The sequence below is a fragment of the Lagopus muta genome, chromosome 3, assembly GCF_023343835.1.
Source record: "Lagopus muta isolate bLagMut1 chromosome 3, bLagMut1 primary, whole genome shotgun sequence".
NCBI lineage: Eukaryota > Metazoa > Chordata > Aves > Galliformes > Phasianidae > Lagopus > Lagopus muta.
The window spans coordinates 15,751,259-15,770,813 of record NC_064435.1 but is presented as its reverse complement, the minus strand read 5'-3'; positions in this window follow the sequence as shown (position 1 = coordinate 15,770,813).

The window sequence follows — 19,555 nt, the reverse complement described above, 5'->3', positions numbered from 1 at the left end:
AGAAGAGGTCAACTCCCACCTCGCCACAATCTCCTTTCAGGTAGCTGTTGAGAGCAATAGGTCTCCCCTGAGCTTCCTCTTCTCCAGACTAAGCAATCCCAGCTCCATCAACTGCTCCTTATAAGACTTGTGCTCCAGACCCCTCACTAACTTTGGTACCTTCTCTGGACATTTGACACACCAGGGCCTCAATGTCTTTCTTGTAGTGAGGGGCCCAAAATGAATGCAGTACTCAACATGCTGCCTCACCAGGGCTGAGTACAGAGGGATGATTACTTCCCTGTTCCTGCTGGCAATACTATTTCTGATAGAAGCCAGAATGCCATTGGACTTCTTGTCCAATATATTTTTCAAAAACTTTTCTGTGTTCTCTTGTACTTTGCCCTCCACATCCTCCCTGCTCGCCTAGCCCTGCATGAACTGCCCATGCAAACTGCCATGCCACACACTCCTGACACGTCGCCTCTGCCAATACTGTTTGTGCTGCTGCTGGGTCACTCTGCTCCCTGATGGCTTGTTTTATTCATGCAGAGGATGATCCCACTGCTGCTATGGATCCACCCCCACGATGTCAGAACACCACTGGCAAACAGAGGACAGTGGCACCTGGCAGGTGCTCCCTAACAGGGCTGCCCCTCCACCAGCCAACGCCATTCTTTGCTTCAGTGCAGAACGCGTCCACTCCGGAGCCAAGAACCTTGCCAAAAGGGCCAAAAAATCATTAGTAGGTGTGTAAAACACTACATAGAAGAATTTGTAGTGTATTAGATGAGATGCTTTCCCAAGATTGCTTCTCATTTTCTATCCTGGAAAATGGCTATTAAAAATGTTAGAAGTTGAAGAATTGTGTTAGTGTTATTCTCATTGTTTTGTTTTGATTTTCCTAGAGGAGCAAATTTAGCTATAGTACTTTAGATCTGAATTAGATATGTCAAATGTGTCAATGTTGAAAATAACACAGATCAAAGGTGTTCAAAACTAAGAAGGTAAAAGAGTAATAGAACAGGAGTAGGTAGACCCAAATTTCCACCAGTGGCAAGCCGATTCTTGGTACTGCAAGTAGTAAAACATTATTCAAATGAAGGCGATGAACAAAATTTATTTTATTAAATAAATAAATAAAATAAAATAAAATAAAATAAAATAAAATAAAATAAAATAAAATAAAATAAAATATATATATATATAAAGACTCCATTGTATTTGAAAGGTTTCTGAGTAACTGAATCTCTCTAAAGCTCTGTTAGATTCAAGTTTTGTTATACTTCTGCTATGTTGTCCACTATGTGTAGCTGATTTGTCTGCTTAGGACTTTGTATCTGTCATTAATTTCTGTTAATTTCATCCACTTCAGCTTAAGCCACAACATGAGGCAAAGCACAAAACACACAAAAGATCTATAGAAAAGATCATCAAGAACAAATATTTGGCAAGTATAAGTCAGTCAAGAAAACAGAATACACAGAACCAAGGTCTAGCACCTTAGATGAAAAAGAAACAATGGTATTGTCAGGTTGGGGAGTACATTTCTTAAAAATTTCATTTGTATATGTAGTTTGAGTGGCAACTTGAAAGTCAGATGAGTGAAAGCACCAAGGTAAACCTGATAAGTCCATCCAAGGAACATTAAAAGACCTAGAAACTCAGCAAATCAGCATTTAGTAGTGGTTTCTGTTTATATTTTTCCTGCTGTTTTCATGCTCAGTGGGGTTTGACTTTGGTGAGTGTGCCTTTGCATGTTTTTAAAGCATGAAGTTTGATCCTGGGTTTAATTTCACTGATTAAAAACTTAAGGGAATTTGGAGAAAGGCCTCTTTCCTATTTAACTGAAAATAGCAGATGTTCATTACTTGTTAATAATAAAAGTGAATAGTAGTTAATATTCATGCCTCTGTAAAATCTTGTTGTATAAAATGATGTTGACATAAAGATATCTTTGCACAAAAGTAATCCTAAGCATTCTCTTAATTTTCCTGTGCATCCCAAATCAACTGAAATAGCTTATTTAGAATGATGGTAGGATTGTTTAGGTAAAACTAAGCTGATCAAATGCTTTTAATTAAAAAAAAATAAAAAAATAAAAAAAAATTCAAAGCTATAGTCATTAACATAGAAGGAAAATATAATCATTTATTTAATTTCTTGGGATTTTTTCCAGGAAAATGTTTTATTTACTGTTATCAAAAGTTTGAAGAAAACACCCTCTTTGCGGTTATAATTTTACCTCTATTTTTATGCTTGACATTTTGAATATTAATACTAGGATGAATAATTGCAATTAGGGAACAATTTTGGCAGGTATTTAAGAACTTGAGGAAAAGTGGAAGAAAGAGATGCATGAAGAATCAAATATTAAACTACTAGTAGAAAGGAGTATTTCTAACCACTTCATCATATTATTGACTTTTACATATTTCTAATTTAAATGGCAATATAAGTGAAGTATGAATGATTGTTCACATTTGCTTGTTTATTTCTTTGCTACTCTCCAGCTTTCCACAAAAAAATATAGGACTGTTTGCCATTAGACCTGGCCCAGGATTCAGATGCACTACTGTAAATTATTAAAAAACATGTATTGCAGTCAGTTGTTCAATAATGGGAACATAAACAGAGAAATGTGGCATATAACTAGAGGAAGAAAACCACGACATGATTCAAGGTGCTCAAAGAAAATCTTGTCCAGTTTTTGTCTTCCTTCTTCTTCATTTCTTTGGTAACAACTGCAGGAGCAAAACACAGAAGATGCAAATCAGGCCAAAAGCTACAATTGAGGCTGATCTCACTCTTTACACATAAGGAAATTAATTGAGTAAGGAATAAAATGAATAAGAAGAGGCAACTTTGTAAAATAGGCAGTGAATTTTGAGAAGAGGGAGAGGAATCTGTGAGCAGGACTTTGATAACTCTTACAGTACCTTGGCTGTGAGTGTTTTTTGGAACTCTCCAGCAGAAACTGGAAAGGATGTTATCTGACAGATTTGTAGGAGGTTATGCTAGAAAATGTGCAGGAAATTCCATTAGATTGAGGGAAAAGGGTGCTAGAGTAAGAACAGTTGGACTTTAGGAGCTGAGTGACTACAGTTAGGATGATAAAAGGAAACAAACATGGACAAGAAAGATGAGTCAGAAAGAAAAATTGTGTCCAAAAAGGGACAGATTTGAAACTCCCAGTTAAATGGTAGACACTTGTTGATTTAACAAAATTCCTCATTTATCCCTGTGGAGAAAGATTAGATATTGACACACATTCAGGAAGGTAACTATGAGATAAATGTTTGTTGCAAGGCTAGAAGACTTTCTAGAGGGCTTTCTGATATTTCATCAAAGCATTGCTTAGATCTTCACAATCTTTTGTGACAGACTAATCAAAGAGACAATAGAACCAACAAGTTTGTAAGCTTTTGGATTTCTTTCTTTTTTTTTTCTTCCTGCAGCTCACTTCATGCTGTTTCCCTTCCTCTATTTTATATATACTTAAAATCACTACAAAGCCCTCTCCACACTACACAGACAAGAAGTTTATGCTAAATCCATTCCATCATATTTAAGTCCAGTCAATGTTCATTTAGATAAAGTATCTAAGCTATTTTCAAACTAGGTTCTTTGAGGTTTGGAAATATTAAATTAATAATTTTAAATGATGAATACAATTTTGATAATGCTGTGAATCAGTGTCAGAAAACTACAGCTTTATATTTGTGGAGGAAAAATAGCCCTTACAACTGTTAAAATTGCTATTGTCTTCATATTTCATAACTAACATTTTGAGAAGCAGACAATGTTTAAATCATCTTAATAACTGAGATGTAATGTACAGTTACAGAATTTGAGAGTAAAGACAATTGTCCCGATTTTCACTATCAGTATGGAATATCAGTATTCCATATCATGGCATCATGCAGCAGGCTGTTTGATGCTTAACCATTGTGCTGGATGCACTTCCTTTGTGTTGTGCTTTCCAGCAGACTCAGCTATTTCATGTGAGTTCTGGCTCCAGGCGACACCATCTTCTGATTCTGGGTAAGGGGGAGGTGCTTTTGTCTTTTCCAGGAAATCAACCATGGAGGACCTGCCAATAAAGACTTGAACTGACTCTTTCTCCTCTGGTTTCATTTTGGTTTGTTTGATTTATTGTTCTTAATTATTCTGTACTATATAACATTCCTTTCAATAAATTAGTTTATCCTATCTCGATCAAGTTTTTTTCTCTGCTGTCCTCCATCTTTCTCCCAAAGGGGGGGAATGTCACGTGATTAACTCTTCAGACTGCAAGAGAATTGAATGCACTTTCAGTAAGTTTGCTGATGACGCCAAGTTGGGAGAAAGTGTCAATCTGCCTGAGGGTAGAAACGCCCTTCAGAGGGATCTGGACAGGCTGAGTGGATGGGTAGAGGTGAACTGAATGAGTTTTAGCAATACCAAGTGCCAGGTCCTCCACTTCAATCACAACAACCCTGCATCACTACAGGACAGGAGGAGAGTGGCTGGCAAGCTGTGTGGAGGAAAAGTATATTGATGTGTTACCTAACAATCGGCTGAATGTGAGCCTTGCAGTGTGCCCAAGTGGACAAGAAGGACAACAACATCATGGCTTGTGTCAGAAATATTGTAGCCAGTAGGACTAGGGAGATGATATTCCCTTTTGTAAGAGATTATTCTTTTGCATCATTGTCTCAAAGCTTGCTGGGGACACAGATGAACAAATCCAAGCAAGTTCTGAACAAGGGTTGCAAAATCCTTTGTCTGAGGGACACAGATGGACAAGACCAGGGGTAACGAGAGAGAGAGAGAGAGAGATTGAGAGAGAGAGAGAGAGAGATAAGCTGCAGCTTAATGGCCGTGAAGTGGTCTTTTGTGTGGACTTATCTTGAGGGAGATGGCCAATGCAGGGGGTACTCACATGACTCTTGCTCAAGTGCCCAGGAATGCCACGCTGGCAGAAGAAGAAGGATAAAATGGGGACCCATAACCATGAGGTTGAGATTTTGAGATTTCCTGGCAAGAGATTCCTCATGAAGAAGAAGAGGTTTCTGCCATGAGAAGCCTCACGACCTGCCTCTCTCCCTCCTGGACTTGCTCTGTGCTCTACCTGCATGCAAATGAACAAAGGTGTCTGCCATCAGATTCCTCACTATGGAATTCCTGCATGCTGACGGACTCTCCTGGCCCTGCTACCTGAGTCCTGCTGCTTCCTCCCGGATTGGCTCTGTGACTTCTTCCTGCTACCTGCTTGCTGCCCAAGGCCGGCCACACTGCTGCTGCTCTCTCCCTGCTGCTTCTGCCTTGGACCTTCGAAATGTTGTGCAACAGGACCAGTGCTGGATCCTGGTGGTGACTATCCCCGCTTTCTATCTTTTTTTCTATCTTTTCTATCGCCCTCCTTCCCTTCCCCGTCTCCTTGATTAGGATTTATAATAAACTGTTTGGACTAACATATGAACCGTAGTTTCTTCATTTCATGACGGGTATACAAATATTAAAAGAACCTCATCTCCCTCCTATAAATTGGAGCGAGACACCTTCAAGTAGTGGAAGTTTTAGTATTTTAGTCTGTTTTGCCAAAAAAACACAAAACTACAAGCTATTTGCTTTTGTAGAGAGCATCCAACTGTCTGCATTTCCTTCTCTCTTTCTTCCAATTCCCCTTCAAAAATTTAAAAAAAAAAAAAAAAAAAGAAAAATCTAAGTGGAGCTTAAATGTCCTCACTGAGTGGAATACAATTATATTAATTCAATTTTGTATAGAGGCACTTGTCTTTCATGGCGCTCTGGCTTCTCCATAGTTGACTGTTAACAATACTCAGGTGTATTAGCAGCTCTTACATTTCACTTCATCCTTCTCTGCCTCACTAGAGGAATATCAAACACATGGCCTTTAATCTTAGGGTGAAAGATCACGGTAGCATGGACAAAGCTCTTTTAGGGTTATTATCGTATCTGCCCTGTTTGGCAAATATAAAATCATTCTTCAAATTTTTCTCATGTCAGAAAGGCCAAGAGAGCAAGTTTTCTCAAAAGCTATAGGTTGGATCCTAGTGTGATGTTTTTCATGTCTCATTAGTGCAAAAAAAGAGCGTTATCTATCTGGAACACTGAGGTAAAGGAAAAAATCATTAAGAAGAATCAAACTTTCATAGTGGACACTGTGTTGTAAATGGTAAAAGAAGCTGCACTTGCTAGTTGTGATACATAAGATAAAAGGGTTCCAGGGTTGGATGCAGGATTATTTTACCCAATTTTAACCAGAGAAAAGTTAACATATGGCTTTGCTATTATTTAGTCTCTTTTGAAATCAATGGGAAAGGTCAAACATCTTCAGAATACAATTTATCCACTCATACTGGACAGATATCCTGATGGGAAAAGGTCTTCTCATTGCACGCAGAAGGGTTTTAGAAAAATGATTCATCGTAAGTGATAGTTTTAACATTACTGTTCTTTCAAGACATGAACAACACTGAAGGGAGAAGAAAATGCTCAGTGCCCATGGTTTCACCTATATTTGACTTCGGGTCATGCTACACATACATACCGGTCTATCCATTAGATTCATTCATGCATAAGTGGTGTACATGTGTACATGTGTAAGTGTGTAACAGACAAATGAAAAACACTATCTGTGGTCTGCCAGGAATTGTCTCAAATTCTGGCAAGATAAAACCATCACTATAAAACCATCACATAAAAACATCACAGCAGACTGAAGCCTGAAGACATGCTTTGAAGGAGGGAGTCCTGTGCAGACTGCATAAGTGTTTAGAGAAAAATTGTGTATTACAAACTAGTTTGTTGTGAACTTACTGATGAACTTGTGATGATGAGCCCCATGAGAGGATCTCTGGGAGGCTTTGTTACTTTGAAACTTCTGGAGGAGAGCTCTCACAAATGGAGGATCTCTCTCACTGGCTGAACCAATGCTGGTACCCAACTGGTGATCTCTTTCTCTGTTCATCTTTCTCTCCACTGTCTCCCTGCCCTGTAAATCTTTTTTCTTTTTCTCTTGTAAAGTGGTTAAGTAATGCAGGACTTATGCTGATTTCATATAAAGTCACAACGTTTAGCTGCACAGCTTAGACAGTAAAAGTGCCAGTACTTTTAAGAGAATTGTAGTACAGAGATTCTCATTAAAATTGATTATTGTGTTTGAACCTTGACTATTGTTTTACATCAAGGTGACCAGGGAGATTTGTGAATCTGACCATGCCTTCCTCCCATCACAGGCAGGACATGACAATATGTAAAAGATCTTCTTTTACAGTTGATTGTTCTATATTCGTCAGATTGGCAATATAGCTGGTATTACACATACAAATAGTACAGTTTCTAATCCAAATGCTCTTTAATTTAAACAATCTGTTCCTACATACTACCTAAACATTGAAGAAAATACAGAATCCTTCTATTACATTAGTTTTTTGGGGTTATTTTGCTTAATACTTTTAGACTGTCTATCAAACTATGAAGAGCTGTCAGTGACATCAACTCTCTAAAGCTAGTCTTATAAAGCTGTTAATTTTATGGGGCTTTACAGAATGTAACAGAACTAATTTAAATACTGGCAGTTCAAAGTTCTTAAAATGATTTTTAATATGGTAGGATTATTAATTATAATCACATCTGATTTGCAGGCATAATCTCCATACAGTGCATTTTATTACTTTATCATGTTAAGCCAGGTTAATAAAACCAAAGGAACATGGTGTGGGAAGATTATACTTTTGTAATTTAAGTCCATCAGTATGTCAAAATTGCAGTCCTCACTGCAGTCATCTGAATATGCATCTTCTGTCAGTCTTCTGTCACATAATTTAGAATGCATATGCAGTACTAAGCCAAAGAAAATGTTTAAAATGATGTTATTTATCAGTGAGGATACGGCAGTATATGTAATCCAATTTCTGCTTCATTGTTTTAGGTACAAGGTAAATATAAAGCTCAAATGAATTCATAGATTCCTATCATCTGGAGTGACACCTTTATATTATTTTTCAAGATGTGACATAGTGACAGATACTAATTATTCCTCTGTGCTTAAGTTTGGCTTATAATTTTCTACCATTCTTATTAACCTATGTTATTAACATATTGAATACTACATAGAAGAAAACCAGAAAGTCAGAGGGAGCAGGGACAAAATTCACCTGCAAGAGTGTCTATGCACAAGAGTGTCTATGCTTGGTAAGGTGAAAGACTGTCTATGCCAAAACTATCTATGTTTCGGGGTAAAGTATAATGGGGGAGATTCTCATATGCCCTCTGTGAATGAAGTATATCCAAGATCCATCTCAAGTGTCCGTACACAAATGCAGGCAGAATGGGAAAATGGATGACGTAAAGTTCTTCATCATACTGTTCTTCACAGAATTGCTGAGTTTATGGGTTAATTCTTATTTTTCCATCAGAATTTGCAGAAAATCCTTGGAAAAAAAAGTTGAACATGATTCAGTACTGTTATTACAGCAATGAAGGCTAAAGGTATACTGGCTATGTGAGCAAAAAGGGGAAATGATATTTTCTTTAAAGATAGAAATGAACAAGAACAAAAAGAAAACAAACACATCCTTGAAACCCTGTGGTAAAATTCCAATGAAATTATTTTCAAAGAAAAAATAACAGCTTACAATAAAATCAGAAAGTCTGTAGTGTATAAAAGAAATTATGAATTTCAGGTATCCTCAAAATATTTAAATATATAATGAATCTGATAAGTACATACTTACAAAATAGTGTCAGACTCATTAAAAAATGACATTCACTGAATACTTTGATGTTTTTGTCCTCCAAATTTCCTCTTGAGAAAACTTAAACTCGTATCAGGAAGCTAAACAATACTTGAGGAAAATCTAGTTTTACCCAGTGTTATATTTCCTTCCAGAGTTACTGATAACAGAATAATGGTATTTCTTTGTTTAGCAAATTCTATTTTGGGAGATTCAGTTCCTATTCTTTCAGTCTGCTGGACATTGAAAGAATGACTGTGATGAAAATCCATAAAAATGATATGAAATCATAGAATGGTACAAGCATATTTGAACATTTCAATATCTTCTAGTCTATGTAGTCTTACATTGTTTATGGAGATACATTTTAAGAACATTTGTTTTTAAATGGAAATAAAAAACATTAAAAATTCGCCTAATTCTTTTTCTCAAATGTGAAAGTATCTCCTAAACTTTTATCTAAAATTCAGGAGCAGTTATATTCATAACTGGTAGGACAAGAATCCTAAAGAGTTAGTAGGAGCTGTCAGTCACTCCCCCATAATCAATAGGTTATGACATCACCTTCTTTCATCCTAAGCACTAGAATACTAAAATTATGCTTCACACAGTGTAAATATTCCTTCTATTAGGGAATTCCTTCTTTTCCCCCTGATGACTTTCCCTTAAACTAGCTTTGTAGCTGAATAAAGCAGAGAAAAAACAAGCCCTATACCGTCTCTGTCTAACACATCCTGTGTTGTTTTTCTGTGGTTTGTTCTCCCTATAATGACTGGAATAAATGCAGAACTGCAGAGTCAACATAATATTTGTCTGATAAGTATTTCTAATAACTATAATAGAATATATAATGGTGAGCTTAAAAACTACATAGAAAACCTTGAAATGTTTGAAATACCAATGGTGCCACCTCTAGTGACTTGTGAAAGCAATTTACTTTGGAGGAGTACAGAGTGCCGAATAAAACTAAAGATCTTGTAATGGAAAATTACATCAAAGATATAACTTCAGCCAGCTTTGTCTGGCAGAGAAATGCATTTGTCAGTTAACAATGCAACTATACCATGGAATAAACTATATTAAGAATAAGAAATAGTATGGGGGTTAATATACGTTTTTGGATATGTTTTTTTTTCACTGGAGATAGCCAGTGAAAACAGAGATTTAAAAATTTTCCCTAGTGAAAGATTTGGCATTGAAAACCAATATTTAGACTGGGACAAATTTTGCAAAATCTGCTGCTTCAGAATGATGGTTAGGAGTTGGCTTGAAAAGAATCTTGAAAACATACTAAGTATATGGGAAATTTCAAGTAGACTTCTGTGGATTTTTCTCTTCTTTCTATCCATTTCAAGATTTTATTCTAGAATCTTACCACTTACTTTTTATAGATGAAAATCTGTGTTCCTTTGACAGACTCAATTTTTAAGTATAACATACATCAATGTTACTAAATAATTTATTTTCAGACCCAGGTGTTTGTCTACTGATCAGCTAAAATATTAAAAAATAGTCATTTATTTCCAGGTTATTTATTTCTTAGTGTGAATAAAGTAGTTTCTTCTGAAATTAAACTTGTATTTGATTCTTCCCTAGGTTATGATAAAGTAGGCTTCAGATTCAGCTTTTGATGCTTTTTTTATCCAGCTTGATTCCATCTTTCATGGCATTATTTAGGAGACACAGCACATACTCTCAGCTATGTACCATCGGCAGCATTCTGATATGCTGCCTTAGTAGCCATCTCACTATTTGGGCACTTCAAACAGAATTCCTTTAACCCCTTTCATACAATTCTTCCAGTACCTAAACAATGCCTATAAGAAATCTGGAAAGAAAATATTTATCAGGTAGTATAGCAATAGGATAAGATATAATGTCTTGACACTCAAATAATGTAGATTTAAATAAGATAGAAAAACATATTTGCTGTGAAGGTAGATGTGAGGCACTGAAACAGATTGCCCAGAGAAACTGAATTTCCCATCCCTGGATATGTTCAAGGCCAGGTTGGATGGGACTTCAGCAGCCTGGTCTAGTAGGAGGTTTCCCTGCCTATGGCAGGGTAGTTGAAACTAGATCTTCTCTATCTATTTGACAGAGCAAATTCTCAGCTACAAACACTGGTTTGCAACACAGTCACCACCATTAGCTGTGCACTTTCACCAGTGATGAACAAGAACCTGCGTGCCACACATAAAAATCTATACCAGCATAGGTGTAGATGTTACTGTCACCACTGCTGAAACATACCACCCATCACTCACTGTGCATCACATGCACTGTTTGGTCTCCACAAACATTCAGCAAGCATCAAAGAATGTCAGTGGGTGCAATTTTTTCCACATGGAGGAATTCAATGACACAACTTTGCTTCATCTGCAGATCCACGTCAGATACCTCCCCTCTGCTGCCTTCTGTCATATGGCAATAGAATATAATGAAGTATAGGCAGAAATGTTCAGTCTCTACTGCCACGCCTCCAACATCTACCTCCGGTACTATGGATAAACATAATAAAACAGGAGATATTACTTTCAGAGTATCTCTTATATATATGCATATCCCTTATATATACATGTATAATTGCAGCTATAAAACATTACCTTCTTTCTACATCATCAAAAAATGTTATTTAAATTGCCTATATTTAATCTTCCTTTTCAACGTTATGTCTTTAATTTTCTCAGATTTGGTGAAATTTATGCTATTATTTGTGCTCAATTGCCTTTTAGATTTCTTCTTCTGTATAGTTTTATCCCCTATATTCAAATGGAGGAAGATACTAAAGAGATTGCTAATGAATATAAATATACAGAAGGAGTACTAATTTTAGTAAATGAGGGTTATACACAGTTTTACCTCATTTAAAATATTATTCAATTTCCATTTCAGTTAAAAGGTGGTAACTTTTTTTCACTTCCAAGTGGAAGAATATATCTTGTTGAATAAATATGAATAAGCTGTGACATCTGCTTCTCCATGACTTCAATTTCTTATATTCTCTTTATTCTCTCTAATATCTTTTTCAAAACATAGGAGCAAGTGGATTTTCCTCTCTTGTATTTCATACAATACCATTTTTCTAAATAGACAGGATGTGTTAATATTAATACATAATATTACATTTTCAACACATGATTGCTGCTGTGTTAGTAATCTGAAATTTAGTATTCTACACAGGAAGTAGAAAGGCAGTAAAAACAAATGGGAAGGTGCATATGATCAAACATGTCTATCATCTCATAAGTAACATCTTATTTCTCCTCTTACATACAGCTTTTTCCACATAATATGGTTGTCTTTGATGAGAAACTCTCAAATTCTAATAGGAAGATGAAATTTTTGGCTGTAAATCTCTTATAAAATAATTTAAAAACAATACTGATTATGATTATGATAGTAGTAGTAATAATAATAATAACAAGAAGAAGAAGAAGAAGAAGAAGAAGAAGAAGAAGAAGAAGAAGAAACAATAGTAGACTTCCTAATAAGAATAATGTTAATTAGTGGTAGAAAATGAAAAAAAAATAAACTTCCATTTGGAACAAGATATGTGCTAAGGAAAACAGTAATCTATTTAAGGAGAAAGTGTAGCTTCTGAAAAAAAGAATTCAGATCCTGAGATAACATCTTACTAAGCATATTAAGCAAAATACATTAGGGAATTAAGAAGAAATCAATAAATATTGTGTTTGAATTTTAGTATTTCCTTGTTATGCTAGAAGCTTAAATGCTGCAGAATCACATGGGAATGACAAAGGAAGTAGAAATCTGCTTATCAGAAATATCAGAGTGAATTGAGTGAAACAAGCAAAGGGAAGAAAGACCTAAAAACAAACAAGCAAACAAACAGAAAAACTAATCCTTTTAGATCTTGTTTCTATCACAAAGAAAACATCTTAGCAAATGAATGTATTGGATAAGATGTAATACAGTAGTTGCAAGAGTTATCTAAGGATTTCACAGTGTTACCAATTAAACCTGATTTCATTCTATGACAAAGTGACTCACTGTGGATGAAGGTAAGGCAGTCAATGTGGTCTACCTGGACTTCAGTAAAGCTTTTGACGCTGTCCCCCTCAACATTCTCACGGAGAAGCTGGCTATCCACCTTTCGGATAGGCATATGATCTGCTAAGTGAAACAGTGGCTGGATGGCCAGGTACAAAGAGTTGTGGTCAGTGGAGTTAAATCCAGTTGGCTGCCAGTCACAAGCAGCGTCCCCCAGGGCTCAGTGCTGGGGCCACTTCTATTTAACACCTTTATTAATGATCTTGATGAGGGGATAGAGTGCAACCTCAGTAAGCTTGCAGATAACACCAAGTTGGGAGGGAGTGTTGATCTGCCTGAGTGAAGAAGGGTACTACAGAGGGACCTGGGTAGACTGGATCAATGGTCCAAGTGTCAGGTCCTGCATTTTGGTCACACCAGCCCTAGGAAACCCTACAGGCTTCAGGAGGAGTGGCTGGAAAGCTGCCTGATAGAAAGGGACCTTGGTGTATACTGATGGGCAGTCGGCCGAATATGAGCCAGCAGTGTGCCCAGGTGGCCAAGAAGGCCAATATCCTTCTGGCTTGTATCAGGAATGGTGTGGTGAGCAGGACTATGGAAGTCATCCTGCTCCTGTACTCGGCACTGGTGAAGCCTCACCTTGCATACAATCTTCAGCTTTGGGCACCTCAGCACAGAAAAGACATAGAGGTGCTGGAGCAGGTTCAAAGAAGGGCAACAAGATTTGTGAAGGGCTTGGAGAATATGCTTTACGAGGAGCAACTGAAGAAACTGGGGCCCATTTAGTCTGGGGAAAAGTAGGCTGATAGGAGACCTTATTGCTCTCTTCCAATATCTGAAATGTGTTTACAGTGAGAGAGGGGTTGGTCTCACTGGCAACAGAATGAGGAGAAATGGCCTCAAGTTGTGCCAGGGTTAGATATTAGGAAAAATTTTTTCACTGAAAGGGTTGTTAAGCACTGGAATACGTTCCCCAGGAGGGTTGAGTCATCATCCCTGGATGTGTTTGGATTGGTGTTCAGGAACAAGATTTAGTGGAGGGTTGTTAGTTAGGGTAGTATGGTTAGGTTGTGGTTGGACTCTCTGATTTGAAGGTCTTTTTCAACCTGAGCAATTCTATGATTCTGATACAGATTTCTTGATACTGTACTGAATATCATTAAGTAAAATTTCATTAATTGTTCCATTCATTCATACATTCAGAAGATTATGCAGTCTGATTGAAACAAGGAGATACTGTAAATAATAAAAATATTTTGGAATGAAGACCTTCCTATCAGCATGTGCTTTATCAGAAAATATTGCAACAACATAAACATCTGAAAATCCTGTGCAATGAATTGAGTCATCCTAGATACCACACTTAAGATTCATCTAATTATACACTGCTGTTATCCCATTACATACTCATGGGCTTTTCTAGGTACTGCTTGCCATCCATAAACAAGGAATTCACAAAACACAAATGACACAACTCAGAAAGCCAGTAAATCTTCTGACTATATTAATTTCTTTTCGTAATCACTGTGGGTGGTAAACGCACACACACACACCGTGCCTCTTTCTTAAAATGAGTCTCTTTTCTTTTGTGCAAAAAGGTCTATTGCAATCCAAAAGGTCTATTGCAAATAAAATAAAAAAAAAATAAAAAAATCTGGTAAAGAGACAACTGACCATCCCTCTCTCCTCCCTGCTTCTCTCATGCATACTCATGCACATACATACTAACCACCCACCCTTCTGTTTTACAAAACTCAAAGCATCTGCAGTGAGGAGTCCTGTGCTTTCACTTATGTCCCATTTTTCAAAACCAACAATTTCCAAGGTGATTTTGGTTTACACAGCTAAGTTAAAATAACATTATCTCAGTGCACTTCCTATCAGTGGATTTTCTGAGGCTTTCTAATATATTTTCCAGAACTGTTATTTCATAGCCTTCCTTATTTTCTAATGTAATGGTAATATACAGCCACAAAGGTAAGCATAACAACTAATGATTTTATGCCAATCTTTCACATTGTAAGTGACTGCAAATCATCTGGAATCTTCAGAGAATTGTACTGTAAGAAGGAACATGCTGTAGTCATAGTTCTATTACCCTTTGAAATGTCGCAGTAGCAACACATTTTACGTGGTAATCTGATTAATAGCTTCTGGAAGCCAGGAATAAATCAATGATAGGTACAAAGGAAAAAACAACTTAACTGCCTATAGTACCCAATACTAGCTAGATTAATAAACGTTATGCCACTTTACCTTAAAGCACTGTGTACTCTGAGATAAAGCAGTCACAAATGTGGTTCCCCAGAGGCTTCTGATAATATTAAAAGAACCTAACTATCATTACTGGCACTTTTGCCATTACAATGGCCAATCATTTTAAGGGCAAAAGAGAATAGGCACTTTTTATGTGAGCAATCATTTGGGAAGCTTCCATTCAAAAATAAAAAAAAAAAAAAAATCTGATAGAAGAAACAGTAATAACTACAAACCAGGCAGGAAAACGGGTGACACTATAATTTTACTAGTTGCATCCAAGTTAGCTTACCTACAAGAAAACAAAATATTCTGGAACGTTAATAATTGCTAAATATATACATATATAGTACACAAAAAAAAAACCAACCACATTGTATGGAAAAAAGAAAAAAAAAAATTAGCTCTGAGGTAATCAAATTTAGTTATGAAGCAAACAAATTCCTTAATATCAAATAGATTCTGAAAATAGAAAACTCACAGGGAAAGCCATACTACTCCATTCCTGCCAAATTTTCAATAATAACTACTAGCAGTATCTAATGAGATGTATGCATACATATTTCCCTGTTTATAAACAGTTGGCTCATTAGGATTCACTAAATAAAATATCTTGGTATAGGCTTCTAATTTCATATGCATAGTCAACTAGGAAGCAAGTTTGCTTTTCAATTGTATTGGAACTGTTGAATCATGGCCTCAACCACTGATTGGTCGCCTGAGGAAAGGACTGAGTCAGCTGAGGGTGCACAGGTGAAGGCAATTCACCTGTATGACCAGAAAGGGTCAGGCTCCTAGATACCATTTAAGGGCTGACTGCCACTGAGGAAGGGTGCAATAAAATAAAAGGAATAAAGGAAAATAAAACAAACAATTAAAAAAAAAAAAAAAACAGTAACAATAATATATCTATTCAGTTTGCAGGGAAAAAAAATGCAAGGGAATACTAATATCTGAGGCTATTTTTTTTTCTTCCCTCACTGATACATAAACAGTTCCATTTTTTCTAATTACTTTATATACTTCTTTTCTTCCTACAGCAAATTCCATATGTTAAAGACTACGAAATACTACAAAAAAACTCAAGAGTGTAGGTAGATCAATCATAAGACTATCTACAGTTGGCTATATATGGATAGGTATCCACAGGGTGCTAACAGATCAATAATGTCATCTAGGATTACTGGAATGCAATGTCATGTTTCCTTAAAACAAAAATTATTTGTCTTAACGTTACTGTTAGTAACCTGTTTTGCTTGACAGCTTTTGCAGACGCAGGTTTCTGAAAATAAAATTCAGTATTGAAAAGAATATTTACAGAAATGCTGTTTGCATATGGTTAAAAGTATGTAGGTATCAATAAACTATAATGAAGAGATTAAATTTCAGTAATTTTATTACCTTTGTCTAATGAGTGCAATAAGATTCATTAATTAAATTAATTAAGTGCAATAAGTGTTCAAGGAAAGACTGGATGTTGTGTTGAGGGACATGGTTTAGTAGGAGCTATTGGGAATAGGTGAACGGTTGGACTGGGTGATCTTTTAGGTCTTTTCCAACCTTAGTGATTCTATGATTCTATGATTCTATGATTCTAAGATTATTGAAGATTGTATCAATTTTGCACATCCATGGTTGGCCAGAAAGGATCCTGAAAGAAGTACTTTACAGAAGATTGACAGCCATCAAGATACTTGTCCAGCCAGCAAAAGAAGTCCAGTTTGCTGCTGCAGTCATAGAATTGTAGACTCATAAAATCCCAGCATCATAGAAGGCTTGTTTGGAAGGGACCCTGAGGATCATCAAGTTCCAACTCCCCTGCCACAGACAGGGACACTGACCTCCTGTTCTGGAACACTTCCAGGGGTGGAGCATCCACAACCACTCTGGGCAGCCTGTTCTAATACCTCACCATTCTCTCTGTGAAGAACTAACCCCTGACATCCAATCTAAACAATCTAAACCTTCTTTCCTTGAGCTTAAAACTGCTCCCCCTTGTCTTATCACTGTCTACCCCTGTAGAAACTTGATTCCTCTCCTTTTTAATGCTGGAAGTCTGCAATGAGGTCTCCTGAAATCTGCAATGAGGTCTACTCATAGCCTTATGCAGGCTGAAAGAGCCCTACTCCCTCAGCCTGTCTTCGTAGGGGAGTTCTTCCAGGCCTTTGATCACCCTCATGGCCCTCCTCTCGAACTTGTCCAAAAGCTGCACATCTTTTCTGTTTTGGAGGCCTCAGACCTGGATGCAGTATTCCAGATGGGGACTGATGAGGGCAGAGTAGAGAGGGATGATCACCTCCCTGTCCGTGCTGTCTGTCCTTCTTCCGATGGCGCTCAGGTTACCGTTTGCTTTCTGAGCTGCAAGAGCACACTGCTTGTTCATGTTCAGTTTTTCATCCATCAGAACCCTTAGATCCTTCTCTACAGGGCTACTCTCGTGTTCTTCTCCTGCTCTGTATGTGTATTTAGGAGTATTCCAACCCAAGTGCAAAAACCTTGTACTTTGCTATATTGAACCTCATTACATTCACACAGACCCACCTTTTGAGTTTGTTGAGGTCCCTCTGGATGACATCCCTTCCTTCTAATGTGTTAACTGCACCACTCAGCTTGGTGTCATCAGCAAAATTGCTGAGGATACACTTGAGTCCATCATTTATGAAAATGTTGAAGAGCACTGATTCCAAGACAGAATCCTGGCAATCACTACTTGTCACTGGCCTCCACCTGGAAATAGTGCCATTCACCACAAACCTCTTTCCATGGCCTTCCAACCAATTCCTTATCCACCAAATAGTCCATCCCTTAAAGCACTATCCTTAGTTTACAGATAAGGATAGGGTGGGGGACCACATCAAAGACCTTGCACAAATCTAGGTAGATGACATTGGTCATTTCCCTTTTGTCCACCAATGTCATCACTTCATTGTAGTAGGCCACCAGTCAAGAAGAGTGAAAGGATTTATGGGGTCACACTATCTTTTCACAGATAAAACTGTGTAGTTTTGTTTCTTTCATTTAGTCACTGGATGATATAATGAAGCAGTGATGCAAACATAGGCAGATCTTTCCCCTTATTATGATGTATGTGTTTTCTAGTGCTTTTGTTTTTTTGTTTTTTTGTTGTTTTTTTTTTTTACCTTCCTGGACAATTTTATTAAAAGAGGCAGAGAATTTGCTGACGCTTCTGTTTCTCTTATAGGCTGGCTGAAAGAAAAAATGTAGAGACATATATGAGAAAAAATCATCTTTTTCATTTTCTGGATAAATAATATAAACATTAGTCACTCTATGAGAAAGGGATTCATCATGCCTTTAATTATCCAACATTTCATTTAAAGTGTGCTTTTACCAGCACTGTGTTCTGTGTAGTATATTGGGCATGGTCTGATGACAATCATGAGCTTTCGTCCTTCAGAGCCCTACTTCTGCTGTATGGTTCCAGAGTTCATATTGCACACAGGCATATTCTGAGTGCTGAGTTGTATAACCTGCCAAAATCTTGCCATATCCAGGAATACAAAGAGTATGTGGAAACTGATCATTGTCAGAGAGGTTACAAGAATGATGAGCAACAACATTTTTAATTCAAGTATTTTAGAATCACTTTGATACCTAATTTATTTAATTTAACTTGGCTTAATTTATAATTTTTGTCAACATTTTTTGTTTTTCTGTTCCTCGGTAAACATTGATAATGTTTTTAAGAACTTCGGCTTTAAAAATAATTCAAGGAATTCAAGGAGTAGATAAGGATACATTAAATAGAAAAATTCATTTTTTTATCCAGTGATTTCTTTGTATCCAGTTTAATTTATTTGTATTAAAGCCTTTCTATCTAGAGATTGACATTGTTTGATGTTAAGTCAGGAAATAAGAAATAAGAGATTGATACATCTCTACTAATTTTATAAAAGAAAGTCTGCCTTCCTAACTCAGAATTAAATTCAACTTGTGCGTATTTAGTAGAAAATAATTTTGTTATCTCTGTTTTATTTAGTTTAGTTTCCTCATAGGGAGGGATACAAGAACTAAATTTGCTGAATTAAACATTATTTTTACAATGAAGAAATAGCTATTATGTAATGTTTAACTCAATATACTAGAAACAGAATACATAACACATATCTCTGGAAATTAATAAAGCAACATACTTATTTGTGATTAATTTAATTGCTTTAGTATGCTGCATATCAAGCAAATTAAAAAATCGACTTTTTTACAAAGAATCATACATTTATTAACAATAAGCAGACTAAATCTGACTGTAGTGCAAGTATGTAGTTCTCAAAGAAATATCATTTACAGTATTTACCTTTCATTAACTCTACTCAAAATATCATGTAACCAATATAAGTATAAGTAAATGAGTAACTGAGTACATTATAGTTAATGCAGCATAGTTGTTTCACCGAATCACAAAATTATAAGGTTTGGAAGAGACCTCTAGATGCCATCAAGTGTGTCCCATTGCTAAAGGAGGTTATCTACAGTAGTTTGCACAAGTAGATATCCAGAACAGTCCAGAACAGTCCTGAATATCTCCAGAGGAGATTCCACAA